The 13,721-nt window shown below is 38.2% G+C and overlaps 1 protein-coding gene across 8 annotated transcripts in view; it reads right to left on the bottom strand.

Moving 5' to 3' along the window:
* The window catches only part of Nrg4 (neuregulin 4), a 145,136-nt gene that overhangs the window by 6,582 nt on the left and 124,833 nt on the right, over window positions 1-13,721 (bottom strand). For 7 of the 8 annotated variants that reach the window (XR_012444000.1, XR_012443998.1, XR_012443999.1 and 4 more), the window contains one exon: window positions 8,064-8,146. The exons of the other annotated variant lie outside the window; for it this stretch is intronic. The gene's annotated coding sequence lies outside the window, so the exon portion shown is untranslated. The remainder of the gene's footprint in view (window positions 1-8,063; window positions 8,147-13,721) is intronic. 8 annotated transcript variants of the gene reach the window in all.

Raw genomic sequence — 13,721 nt, 5'->3', positions numbered from 1 at the left:
CACCTGTTTTACAGGACATTTGAAATTAACCTCAGCTTGCTTAAGCTGTGTTCTTTTCCAGGTCTTTGTTGCAGGATATCCTTAAGAGGTAACAGGTATGTGGCACTTTTGTAATGATCGGGGGTTTGTTATAACAAAACAGAAAATTTGCAAGGTAAGTAAAATCAAATATCTTAGCATTATTCCTGTTTTTATCAATTTTCTCCCAGTTTTTCCTCAACAGATTTTTCTCTTATTTGTTTATATATGATAAATACTTAAATAGTTCATGTCATGGTTATTCTGACTCTTAGTTCCTGAGCAAAGTCAAAAGTTTGTGAGAACTTTTAATCTGTATTTCTCTTCTCTTTCACTATTAACTTCTCCATCATTTGACATTGGTTCATGTTCTCAGTTACGTAGTGCCTTAATTCTAGTCCTTGAATATGCTTTAGAGCATGTAGGCAAATAATACAATTTTTTTGTCCCTGATATTCACCAGACGTGGTTGAATAATAGTGGAAAATGGGTTTTTAAAAGTGAAAATATGAACAATGAGCCTGAGAATTAGGTGTATTGTTTTCTTTTTCAAATTAATAGTTACATAAAGTATTTTGTTCTCAAAGGACAGTCTGCTGCAGGGTGCCTTCCCACCATGTTTGGCACTTTTGTGGAAGTTACTTTTAGTAAGGACTTTGGGGATTTTGATAAAATCAGTCACATAGTTGGAACCTTAGTGCAAAGTAGAAAGTGGAGAAGTTGACTCAAACAGTAGTGCTGATAAGAACAGTAGTCATCTTAGCTGCCTCCTGGAGGCCTCCAGGTTAATTACTCAGTTAAAGCTGAGTAATTAATTTGCTACAATTATCTTATACAAAGGCAGGTAATAAAAGAATAATTACTGGTTCAGCTAAAACCAAACTAATTGCGTAGAGATGGAAACCTTTGTAGTCTCTTGTGAAAGTACAAAAGTGATCACATGAACAAAATTGAGGTGAGCACAAAAGAAGTGGAGGTGAACCCTTAGTGTGTTCACATACTGACCTGTCTCAAGTGAAGCAGATGATACAGTGGCTTATATAAACAAGTCATTTTTAAACCCTGGTTTCTCTATGTACTCTCAAAGCAAAATCATTTGTGGGGCTGTAGTTTACTTTGGAACAGGCTGTGTCAAGTAACACATTTTCCATCCCCTTTGATCCAAGTTAAAATTAAAGGATGAGGGAAGGCAGCAAACCTTGGAATAGAGACCTGTGGATGGATGCACATTCACAGTGATCCATGCAGGGGAGGGCCAGTGCGTGCCTTTCCCACTGCAGATTTCTCAGTTTTGCTCAAACCTGGACTATCTCATACTGGGAGTCTGGATAGCAAAAGATTTATCACTGATTTATACTGCATATTTAACAAGATGAACATGAGAGAATTACAATAGGAATGAACTCATAAATCTGAGAGCTTCCTGTACAGTCTGGATTTCAGGTTTTAAAGTGTGCTTTTGTTGTTTTAAACCCACACAATCTGGCTCAGATTAGCACTACCATAAATGCAGTTTTAACGAAGGCTCTCAACCCTTTTGATGGGAAATCTTGAGATTGCAAATGATTGACTTGAATTTTTAGCCATAGAAGCTGGATATTAGCTGGCTTACATGCTGAGGTAATATAGTATTTGCACGATGAGATCCTTGTTAAATAGTAAATACCTCTACTTCGTAAGGAATGTTATTAGAAAGCTATTTTAATATTGACCCTACTTCGTATGAGTAGTCAAATGCTGGCAAGATGTTATTTTTGTTGTATACTCTTGGCAATACTTTGGTTTGAACTCTGGGTTTGCACTTACTGGTCAAGTACTCTACCACTTGAATCATACCTCAGCCCTTTTTTGCTTTAGTTATTTTTTAGATAAGGTTTCACTCTTTAGCCCAGGACCAGTCTTGGACCTTGATCATCCCGCCTCTGCTGGAATTGCAGGTGTGTGCCATCATACCCAGCTGTTTTATATACTTCAGTTCTGCACTGTTCTATAACTTCTATAACAGAACATAATGCCACTATCAAGTAGAAAACATTGGCAGGAACCAATAAATGTCATTCGGTGTTTTGGTGCCAAGTATGTATGTATTTCTTGTACTTGTATTTATAAAAAGTTTTTGTTCTCTTTAGCTCATAGCCAGCCAAAAAAAAACAAGATTGGTTGTTGGTTTTAAGTGCAAATGATAAAACTGAGTATAATTTTCAGATCATTGTCTTACCATTTTTCTAATTTTGACTAATCAAAATTCAGTTACCATATATATAATAAACATTCTGTGGCTGGATGTGAGGCCTGCAATCTTGGGAGGTAAAGAGATCAGGAAGATTGCAGTTTGAAGCCACCCTGGGCAAAAAAGTTAGTGAGATCCCCATCTCCACAAGCAGGCTGATTATCGTGGTATACTGCTATAATCCCAGCTACATGGGAGGTATAGGTAAGAGGCTCACAGTCCAAGACTGGCCTTGGGAAAAAAGCACAACACTGCATCTAAAAAATAACTACAGTAAAAAAGGACTGGGAGAGTGGCTGTAGTGGTCTAATGCCTGCCAAGCAACCACAAAGCCCTGAGTTCAAACCTCAGTACTGCCAAAAAAAAAAAAAAAGAAAAAATTCTGTTTAAAGTCTTGTGATTCTATAATTCTAGATGAGAATACTTATTGACCTGAGTGACATCAACAAAATGATGAATTAGGAAGCTCCAAGCTCTCATTCCTCAACAAACAAGGAAAACATATAGCCGGAGATCTGTAAAACAGTTTACAGCAATCAAAAGAATACCCAATTAAAAAGTCATCTTCAAAAAGATTTTTGTGACATTTCTACTACCCCCACAGTGACAGTCTCATTCTTTAAGCGGCAGAAGCTCAGTTTCCATCTGCAAAGTAGAAGTAGAACAGACCTTATTTGCAAGTTATTGTACACATTTGTAACCTGAGAAACATTTTGATTTTGCAGTCAAAGCCACAAGGATCCAAAGGTGCCTGGTAAGAGATTATCAGTGGAGATGTAAAGCAGACCAGTTAAGGCCCAGAGATGAGGGAGGGCGGGGCCAGAATGCTACAGACATGCTTGCTCAGAAAAAATCCAAGACCATAAACTCAGTGCAAACCTAGCTGCATGTTGGATCACCCTCGCAATGTGCAAAACAGAGTTGCATAAAAGGAAATTTCTGTCAAAATAGCTGAGTGTGAGAAAGAACAAAGGCTAACAATCACACATGCAAAGGAATTAACCTCTGTTTGAAAAACAATCAGCAAGATGATAAATGAACAAAATCAACAAAGAAAAAGGACTTCCAAGAAAACAAAAAATTTTAGAAGAGGAAAGTACAATTAGTGAAATTTTCACTAGCAGAGTTCGGCAGTGGATTGAGGGCAGGGGTGGCAGCACTAAGAAGAGTGAAAATGGCCTCCAGGGTTTCTGGGACACCACTGATAACAGAGCAGCTCAGCGCACCAGGGCTGTGTTCAAGCAGCCCTCGTTTTCACCCAAGATATAAGAGCAACATGACAACCTCACTACAGCATATTGTTAAAATCACTTGAGTTACAGATTTGTCATCTCCTACTACCACCACACTTGAGGATTGAGTTCAGAACCTAATAGATGCCAGGTAAACACTAGCTGTCAGCTGTGCCCCCAGCCCTGATACTGTTACTCTCTTACTGTGCCTACCTTATAAATTAACCTTTACCACAGGTGTGTGTGTGTGTGTGTGTGTAGTCCTGTGTTGCATATGAAAGGGTTGCATTCTGAAAAATGTCTCCTTAAGTAGTTTCGTCATTGTTCTACAAGTAGTCTTAAACTAAGACTGGTACGTTACCAGGCACTGTAATCTTATGGGGCCACCACTGGGTATGTGATCTGCCATTGGCTGGAACATTGTGTGGTGTATGACTGATCGGGAAAAGCATAGTATTTCTAGGGTGTGCTGCTATCCACAGTCTCAGGCATCCCCCAAGGGACTTGGAATATGTCCCCCTCAGATGCAGGGATTACTGTTCAGACCAATATCCTTCAGCACGTTGACTCAGAAATCCTCAGTAACAAGCAAACTGAATTTGGCCGCATACTGGAAGGACCAAGTAGGGTTGATTTCTGGGATGCAAGGGTGATTCACTATAGGAAGATTGACCAGTATGACACATCACATTAACAGAATGATTGATGAGTAATCATCTCAACTGATGCAGGAAAGACATTTGATAAAATTCAGGACCCTTTTCTAACTTAAACTAGCAGTAGAAGGAAACTAACAGTCAAAAGCCATATACGAAAATTCCACAATGAACATCTTACCCTGAAAAACTAAGATAAGGAACAAGAATGCTTACTGTCACCACTTCTATTCAGCATGTACTGGAGTGAAAGCCACAGCAATGAAGCAAGTAAAAGATAAGAGACATCTGAATTGTAAAGGAAGAAGCAAAATTCTGTTTATTTGTGAATGATAAGATCTTATAAGCAGAAAACCCTAAAGATTCCACAAGACTGTTAGAAACTAATAAGTGAATTTAGAAAGTAGCACAGTATGACTTTAGCAGGGGAAAAAAATCAGTATTTCTATACACTAATAATAAACCTAAAAAGGAAATTATTTTCAATTTACTGCAATGCTTAAGAACTTATCTAAGCAGATTAAAGATTTGTACAATGAAAACTACAAAACGTTGCTGAAAGAAATTAAAAACATAAATGGAACATCCATGTTTGTGAACTGGAAAATTTAATATTGTTAAGATGTCAGTACTACTCAAAGTGATCTGCAGATTCAGTGCAATCCCAGACAAAACCCCATGTTGTGTTTAGTTGAGTTTTGCAGACAGAAAAGTACACCTTAAAATGTAACGTCAGGGACCTTGAATCAGTATTCAGTAACAAACTGGAGGAGTCACACCTCCTGGTTTCAGTATTCAGTAACAAACTGGAGGAGTCACACCTCCTGGTTTCAAAGCAGTGTGATTCTGGCATAAAGAAAGACATATAGAATGGAATCGAGAGCCCAGAAAAGTAACCTCTTTACAGTGAAATGATTTTTGACAAGAGTAAAGAGACCATTTTCAATGAGAGAAGGATAGTCTTTTCAAAAAACAGTGCAGGAAGAATAAGATAGCCATGTGCTAACAAGTGGAAGTTGGGAGCTAACTTATACCATGTATAAAAATTAACCTGATGGATTAGAGGCCTAAATATCGGAGGTGAAAATGATAAAACTCTTAGAAGAAAATGGTGGAAAACTTTCGCTAATGCTTACTTTTCCTGTTGCGTTATTGTAATGTAATAGGTGGGAAAAAAAAAAACTGGAGAAATTGTCCTGACCAAATTGATTCTTCTTTTTCTCTTCCCCCTTCTTAGAATATTTAAACAGATTTCATTTTTTTTTTCATATAAGGAAAAAAAATAAATCCATCATATTCACTCTCATTCACCCTTATGCCTTCTACCCTTCCACTGGTATCTACTCTTGAAACAGACCTGTTTTACCCTCCTGTCCTTTTTTTAATGTGTATTGATAATCCAAAGGGGGTTTGCCTTGGTATTTCATACATGTAGATACCAGGCTTTAATCAGATTTACTCCCCCTCCCATTACTTTATCACCATGCTCCCCTATTATTCCACAGCTTACCGCTCATTATGTTATATATACATGGGCTATTTCAATATTTTTCATTTTCTAACACCTTGCCTACCTATAGTCCCCTCAGACAGACCCACTAATACAATCTTGTTTTCTCTCAATGTATATATAATCAAATGTATTTCTGTGTACATTTAACTTTTACATCTAGCTTCCATCTATGAGGGAGAACATGTAGCCTTTGACTTTTTTGAGCCTGGTTTACTTTGCTTCACATAATCTACAGTTCCATTCATTTACCTGCAACAACATAATTTCATTCTTTATGGCTAACTAAAACTCCATTGTAAAAAAAAAAAAAAAATATATATATATATATATATATATATGAAGTCTCACATTTTCTTAATCAGTTCATTAGTTGTGGGGCATCTGGGCTATTTCCAAAGTCTGTCTGTTGAAAAGAGAGCTGCAATAAACATGGGTGTGCAAGTGACTCTTGTATCCTGGAGCACATTTCTTAGGGTATATGACCAGGAATAATATTGCTGGATCATATGGTGGTTCTGTTTTTTAGTATTTTGAGGGACCTCATACTGCTTCCCAAAGTGGTTGCACTAATTAACATTCCCGCCAAGTGTAGAAGTGTTCCTTTTTCCCCACATTCTCACCAGCCATTTGTTTGTGTTATAAATGATTGCCATTTTGACTGGAGTGGCGTGGAATCTCAGTGTCATCTTGATTTGCATTTCCTTTATGGCAAAGGATGTTCATGTATTGGCCATTTGTCCTCCTTTTGAGAATTGTCTGTTCAGTTCATTTGCCCATTTATTCAGTGGCTTCTTGATTCTTTGAGGGGTTAGTTTTTGAGCTCTTTGTATATTCTGGTTATTAATCCCATTCTGTAGGCTGTCTCTTCAGTCCTGTGACTGTTTCCTTTGCTGTGCAGATGCTTTTTAGTTTCATGTAGTCCCATTTGTTAATCCTTTCTCTTAATTGCTGAGCTATTAAAGAGTTTTATTCATAAAGTTATTACCTAGGCCTATGTGGTCCATTATGCTCCCTATTTTTTCCTGAAATAATTTCAGCATTTCAGATCTTATATTAAGATCTTTAAAACAATTTGAGTTGATACTAGTACAAGGTGAGAGACTGGGATCTAGGTTCAGTCTTGTGCAGATGGATTGATAGCAAGTTTTCCCAGCACCATTTGTTGAAGAGGCTATCTTTTCTCCAATGCATATTTTGAGCTCCTTTGTTGAAAATTAAATGGCTGTTGCTGTGTGGGTTTGCGTCAAGGTCTTCTATTCCATTGCTCTTCGTGTCTGTTTTTGTGCCAGTACCATGCTGTTTTCATTACTGTGGCTCTGTAGTATAGTTCGAACTCAGGTATTTTGATTCTGTAGTATAGTTTGAAGTCAGTATTGCTCTTTTGGCTCAGGATTGCTTTGGCTGTTCAAAGGTCTTATCTGCGTCGATATGAACTTTAGGACTGACTTTTCTGTCTTGGTGCAAAATGTCATCGGAATTTTGATAGGGATTGCGTTGAACCATATAGATTGCTTTAGGTTGTATAGCCATTTTTCACAATAATGATTCTGCTGATCCATGAGCACGGGATGTATTTCCATCTTCTAATGTCTTCACTGATTTCTTTCTTTAGTTATTTATAATTTTTATTATATAGGTTGGTCACCTCCTTCATTAAATTTATTCCCAGGTATTTAAATTTTTTGAAGCTACTGTGAGTGGTGTTATTTTCCTGATTTCTTTCTCAGATTGTTCATTGACCAAACCAATTCTTGATGTTATCCCTAGTAAGATGAAAACTGCACAGACTCACAGCCCTTGTGAGGAAAATGGGTTTGGAACTTAGTAACCTGTGTAGTAAGAACAGCAGTCCTGAATTTTCACTGGTGTTTGCACTGAGAATTAGCTCATCTTTTTTAGCCTCTGCTTTTGGCTTTGTTTCTTCCTTTGAGATACAGATCCTTGAAATCAATCACTTCTAATAGAAACATTTTCGTCCATATCAATACTGTGATACAGAAGTAGCCATCAATCGGTGCTTTTTTTCTAAGCACCAGGTGAGGGTCTTCAAAGCATTTCCATCTGAACTTGGAGCTGAACATAGCAAAGAATGAGGTGGATTTTGAAACCTTAAATTAGGCATTCCTTACACTAAAATGATTTTCATCTTCTTTCCTAAGACCTCTGTATATTCCTTAGATTTCTCTAGTTATGAGAAAGCTTGCCCTTGACCACTCCAGCACAGTAGCTTGCCTGGAGCAAGCATGTTGGACCCAGTGCAACTTGCACAGTGTATTGTTATCCCTGCCTTGCTGATGGGTGGCCTGTAAGCTGATGCACAGACAGAGCAGAATGGGCTGCTACTGTGGAATAGCAGTTCACCAAGTCTTATATTTAAGGAAGGAGGAAGGGATTAAAATTTTAATTTCTGTTACCTTAGGGCATTTCATTTTCTGCCTTTGTGAATTGAAAACAGTAATGTGGTTCACTTTGACGTTTCTTCAGTGTCCTCCATGACCTATAGAAAACAATTAAGAAATGAGATGTTTTGTCCATCTCCATTTTTCTTCATATGGATACCTACCTACATTTGTCTCTTACCTCAGTCACATCCATAAGCCCATAGCCTCTGCCTGTGTTATGAAGAGTTGAGGTGAACTTACCTAGAACACCTAACATTTCCAGCAGCCTGCTCTATAACATTCTTCAACACAGTCGCATCAGCATCCCCAACTTGGTCTTACTCAAGTTCCCCACCCCTGCCTTTCCTCTCTGCCTGTCTCTTGACACCCAAACTTCTAAGAGATGCAAATTACAAAAGGCTGCTTGAGAAGAAAAGAGTGCTGTACTGAATCACTACAGCAAAGACAGTAACAGATGGCAACAAAACAAAATGTCAAACACAAGGACTAAAAACTGCGAGGGCTAACCAGGTCTATGAAACATGCACACAAACTCCTGTAGCCAATGAGCCCTGAGCTCCTCATCCATACCTAAGAGCAGGCTAAGAAAAACATTTGGGAGCCAGATTCATCTTGTTCTACCATGTTTCTGTTGTGTAACCTTGATCTTAACCTGCCTAAGAGAGAAGAGGCCCACCTTCCTCACACAGTTGTTAAGACTCATACCAGGTGACATTTTTGACATACCAACCACAATGCCTGGCACACACAGGCAGTGGTGCTACGATACATCATTATTCTGCTTTCTTTCCGTTAAAAAAATCATATTTTTGGCATGAGGGTGTTGCAGTAGGGAGACAAGTAACAGTGTAGATGGATGCTATGAACTTTCTTCATGAACAAGTTGGGAAAGTTGCCTGGAGGTTTCTATTCCAGGAGCACACAGGTGACATGATCAGACCTGTCAGGGTAGCTGAGAAACTGCATCAGGCTTTAGAGTGTGGTATCAGGAGGACTATTCTCAGTGAAGAAAGGTCATTCTACCTGTATGCTGTGATTTTTGCAGTGTAAGTGTGAGTCACAAGCACATCCTCTATAATCAGCTATTCTCCAGTGACACTCCAAGATTTTTGTGATGCAAGTCTTGCCACTGGGTAGGAGGCAAATGACTGATTGTCTGACCTTGAAAGAAATGTCTGGTCAGCTGACAGGTAATTTTGTGAGCTATGCCCAATACTCAATTTATCCTGGTTTGTAATGGTTGTCTTGTTATCTTCTTCCATTAAAAAATAGCAATTTAATATTTAGGTTATGAAACTCCAGGCAGGCACACAACTACTTGAGCTGCTCCACCAGCTGAGTTACAAAACTCTAGATAACTACAGTTTATCATACGTAGGGAAAGGCTGCCAGGTCACTTTTCTTTTTTCTTTCTCTTTTTACAAAATGTGTCTTTGTGAACAGGAGTCAAACTTGTTTTTAATGTACATGGCTTCTCAATTTTTTTTTTTTTTTTGCCATTTCCTCAAACATCCTGGGGGGGAAACCAAGGAGCAAACCTGAGGAGAAATGCTGTCAGTGAACTACACGCATGGGGTTTTGTGCATTCAAGGCTCCATGCCAGGAGACCGCTTCCACACATCTCCCAAGCAAATTCAGTCCTAACCTTTGCAATTGACATCACAATCACTAAAAAGTTCTTAGAACTTTTTCACTAGTTATTTTTACAATCAAGCACTTTATAAATTAGTGTGGCTTCAGGCATGATCAAATATATTAAAGATTAACACATCAAATCATTAAAATACATGCTTTCACTCAATTACACGGTAACAGCATCTCAGGTTCTATAACCAGTGGTCATTTGAGCACACTAAAACCCAGTGCATCACTCATAGCATCATATACTAATGGAATCTCCATTTCATTGACTTTATTGCAGTGAGATACATGTAAAAAAATTTACCTTTTTAACCACTTTTAAGTTCAGTGGTATTAGTGCAGTCACACTATGCTACCATCACCACCATCTGCAGAACTTTTTCATCATCCCAAACTGAAACTCCCCATTAAACAGCAACTCCCTTTTACTCTTGCAGTCCCTGGCAACCACTGTTCTACCTTCTGTCTCTATGTACTTGACTATGCTAGGTTTAGCTCATATAAGGAGAACCCCACAGTGTGTGTATATATATATATATCTTTTGTGGCTGACTTAATTTCACTCAAGTCTTCAGGATTCATCCATGTGTACTGTCAGAATTTCATTCCTTTCTAAGGCTGGGTTGTTTCCACCTTGTGGCTATTATGAATGCTGCTGCATATTTGTGTAACAAATACCTGCTCATTTGTGTATATCACCAGGAGTGGAATTGTTGGATAAGGTGGCAGTTCTACATTTATTTTCTTGGAGACATGTCATACTGTTTTCTTAAGGTGCCTGTGTCATTTTACATTCCTACCAGCAAGCAGTTTCTCCATATCCTTGCCCAACACGTGGTCTCTGGTTTTGTTTTGTTTCTTAAATAATAGCCTCTATCCTAATGGGTGTGGTGTGGTATGTCATCATAGTTTTCATCTGCTTTTCCCTGATAAGTGACGTTGGGCATCTTTTCATGTGCTTATGGCCATTTGTGTATCTTCAGAAAAATGTGTATTGAAATTGTTGGGTGATTTTTGAACTGAGTGGCTTTCTTGTTGAGTTTTGAGAGTTCATTATATATTCTGAATATTAACTGCTTACTAGATATATGACTTGCAAATATTTTTTCCTTTTACTTAGTTGACAGTATCCTTTAATTGCATCGTATCTTTTAATTTTGATGAAATCCAGTTTGTCTATTTTTCCCTTGGTTGAATATGCTTTTGGTGTTATATAAAAGAAATCATTGCCAAGCCCAGTTTCATAAAAATATTTTCCCTGTGGGGTTTTTTTTTTTTTTTTTGCTAATTTTAGGCTTTATGTATAGATCTCTGATCCATTTTGAGTTAATTTTTATGTGCTATTAAGTATTAGTCCAACTTCATTCTTTATTGAGGATATTAAGTATTCCTAACACCATTTATTGAAAAGCTGGCTTTTTGTTTTGTTTTATTTTTTGGTGAGACTGGAGTTTGAACTCTGGACTTTGTGCTTGCAAAGCAGGTGTTCTACCACTTGAGACACACCTACAGTCCATTTTGTTCTGGTTATTTTGGAGAGGGGGTCCCACAAGCCATTTGCCCTTTTCTTGGGGCAGGTCAGCCTTTCTTATATCCAGGTGTTAACTGACTGAATGAGGCTTCTTGAATCTACTGCTTTCCTCTGAGTCCAACTCAAATGCAAGCCTCATCCAAAACACACCCTCACAGAAATATCTAGATGTCACTCAACATCTGGGCACTGTCAAGTGACACATAAAGTCAACTATGACAGTGCATAAATATTGAATGTGGTAATGTCTTCGTGACAAATTGACCCATTTATGAAGCAACAATGTTTATCCTTCTAATAGTCCTAAGTATGAGATCTGTATTAGTACAGCAACTCTATAGTCACTCTAGTTTTCTTTTTTTTATTAAATTGAGACGGGGTCTCACTACATAGCCATGGCTAGCTTGGACCTTGATCCTCTTTATTCAGTCCTGGGACTACAGGCATGCATCACCACACTTGGTACCACTCCAGGTGTCTAATCTGGAGATGACCATGTGGCAGGTTTTTATTCACCTCTTGTGTGCCTTTCTTATAGGTAGCATATAATAGTTTTAATCCAGTTTTATAATCTATGCCTTTTAATTGGGGAATTTAGACCATTTAGCGGTTTCATTAGAGTTTGAAGCATACATGTTTGACTTACCAGTGTCCTTTCAACTGTATTACACTGTTTCACTTGTGGCACGAGAACCTTACAATAGGACACTACTACTTCCCGCTCAACCTTTGTGTTTTGGTATGTATTTTGATTTTATATGTTATAAATCCTGTACTACATTGTAAGTTCTGATGAAATGGTCAATTTTCTCTTACAGAGATGTAAATAATAGGGGAAAATCTCATGTATTTACCCAGGTGGTTACCATCTCTGGTGCTCTTTGTTCCTTTACACAAATTTGTATTTCCAATTTGATATCATTGGCCTTTTGCCTGAAGGACTTCCTTTGACATTTATGTAGTTTGTATGTAGTGATGATAAATTCTTTCAGTCTTCAACTTTTGTGTGTCTGAAAAATCTGTGTGCCTTCAGTTTTTCCCAGTTACTTATTTATAGTTTCATTGAATGTAATTCATATACCAGATAGTTCACTCAGCTAAAGTGTATAGTTCAATGGCCTTTAGTATTTACGGAGTTGTGCATAATCGAATTTAGGATATTTGGTTCCCCAGAAGCAAGCCTTTACCCCTAGCCATCACCTTCTGATTCTCCCATCTCCCACATCCCTAGGCAGCCATTAGTCTACTTCCTGTCTTTCTAGTGCATTTGCTTATTTTGGACATTTCATATGAATAGAATCTAAGATACATGTTTCCATGTGACTGCCTTCTTTCACTTCATAGTAATGTCCTCAGTGTGCATTTACATTGCAGGGAGGGTTACTCTTTCATTTCTGCTTCCTGACAAAGAATTTTCCCTGGTAGCAACATTGCACATCTGTTTATGCATTCATCGGCATAGACGCTGAGTAATTTCTCCTTTAGAGCTATTACAAATAATGCTGCTGCAAATCTTCATGTGTAAGTTTTTATGTGGATACATTTCATTTCCTTAGGATATACTGCTAATGCGTTTTAGTCAGAAGCAGGAATCTCAACATGGTTTAAAATCATAAATTTGTCTAAAGGTTTCCCGGAGACTGACTTTTCCTTACAAGTGGACGCTTCCTGTGTACGAGCTTCGGAATCCACCTGCAAACCAGTCCCACGTCTGCGCAGCACAACATAACCAACAACGCGTTTCCACATATGAGATAAATCATTCTGCTAGTAAATTTATCCTCGTGTGCAAAACAATAGTTAGCTGTTGCCCTCAACACAGAGAAACTAAAGCAGATACCTTAAAGCAACTGAGGCCAATAGGAAAAGGGGACCAGGAACTAGAGAAAAGGTGAGATCAAAAAGAATTAACCTAGAAGGTAACACCCACGCACAGGAAATCAATGTGAGTCAATGCCCTGTATAGCTATTCTTATCTCAACCAGCAAAAACCCTTCTTCCTTCCTATTATTGCTTATACTCTCTCTACAACAAAATTAGAGATAAGGGCAAAATAGTTTCTGCTGGGTATTGAGGGGGTGGGGGGAGAGGGAGGGGGCGGAGGGGGTGGGGGCAGGGGGGAGAAATGACCTAAGCCTTGTATGCACATATGAATAATAAAATTAAAAAAAAAAGAAAAGTAGGATCAAAGACATTGGGAACATAATCATTCTTAACAGTTTTTAGTCATCTAATCATCAAGTCAGCTTAAAAAGAAAAATCCCAACCGAAGACTGAGGCTGGAAAGAAGGCAGGCAGGCAGCCAATCCAGAGCACCAATGCCTTAGAAATTTTCCTTTCCAGTCCTCATGATGGGGCTTTCCAGGAGGAAAAGGTGAAATCTACACACATCTCATGCAGGTGTTACACAAATACCACATCTGTATAAACTATGTGTGTATAGCTATGGGTCCACATACATATTTTAAAACACATATTGCTGTGGTCTGAATGTCCAC

Source organism: Castor canadensis, chromosome 19, assembly GCF_047511655.1.
Source record: "Castor canadensis chromosome 19, mCasCan1.hap1v2, whole genome shotgun sequence".
Classification (NCBI taxonomy): Eukaryota; Metazoa; Chordata; class Mammalia; order Rodentia; family Castoridae; genus Castor; species Castor canadensis.
The sequence above is the reverse complement of the archived record's forward strand: the minus strand, read 5'-3'. Positions and strand labels throughout refer to the sequence as shown.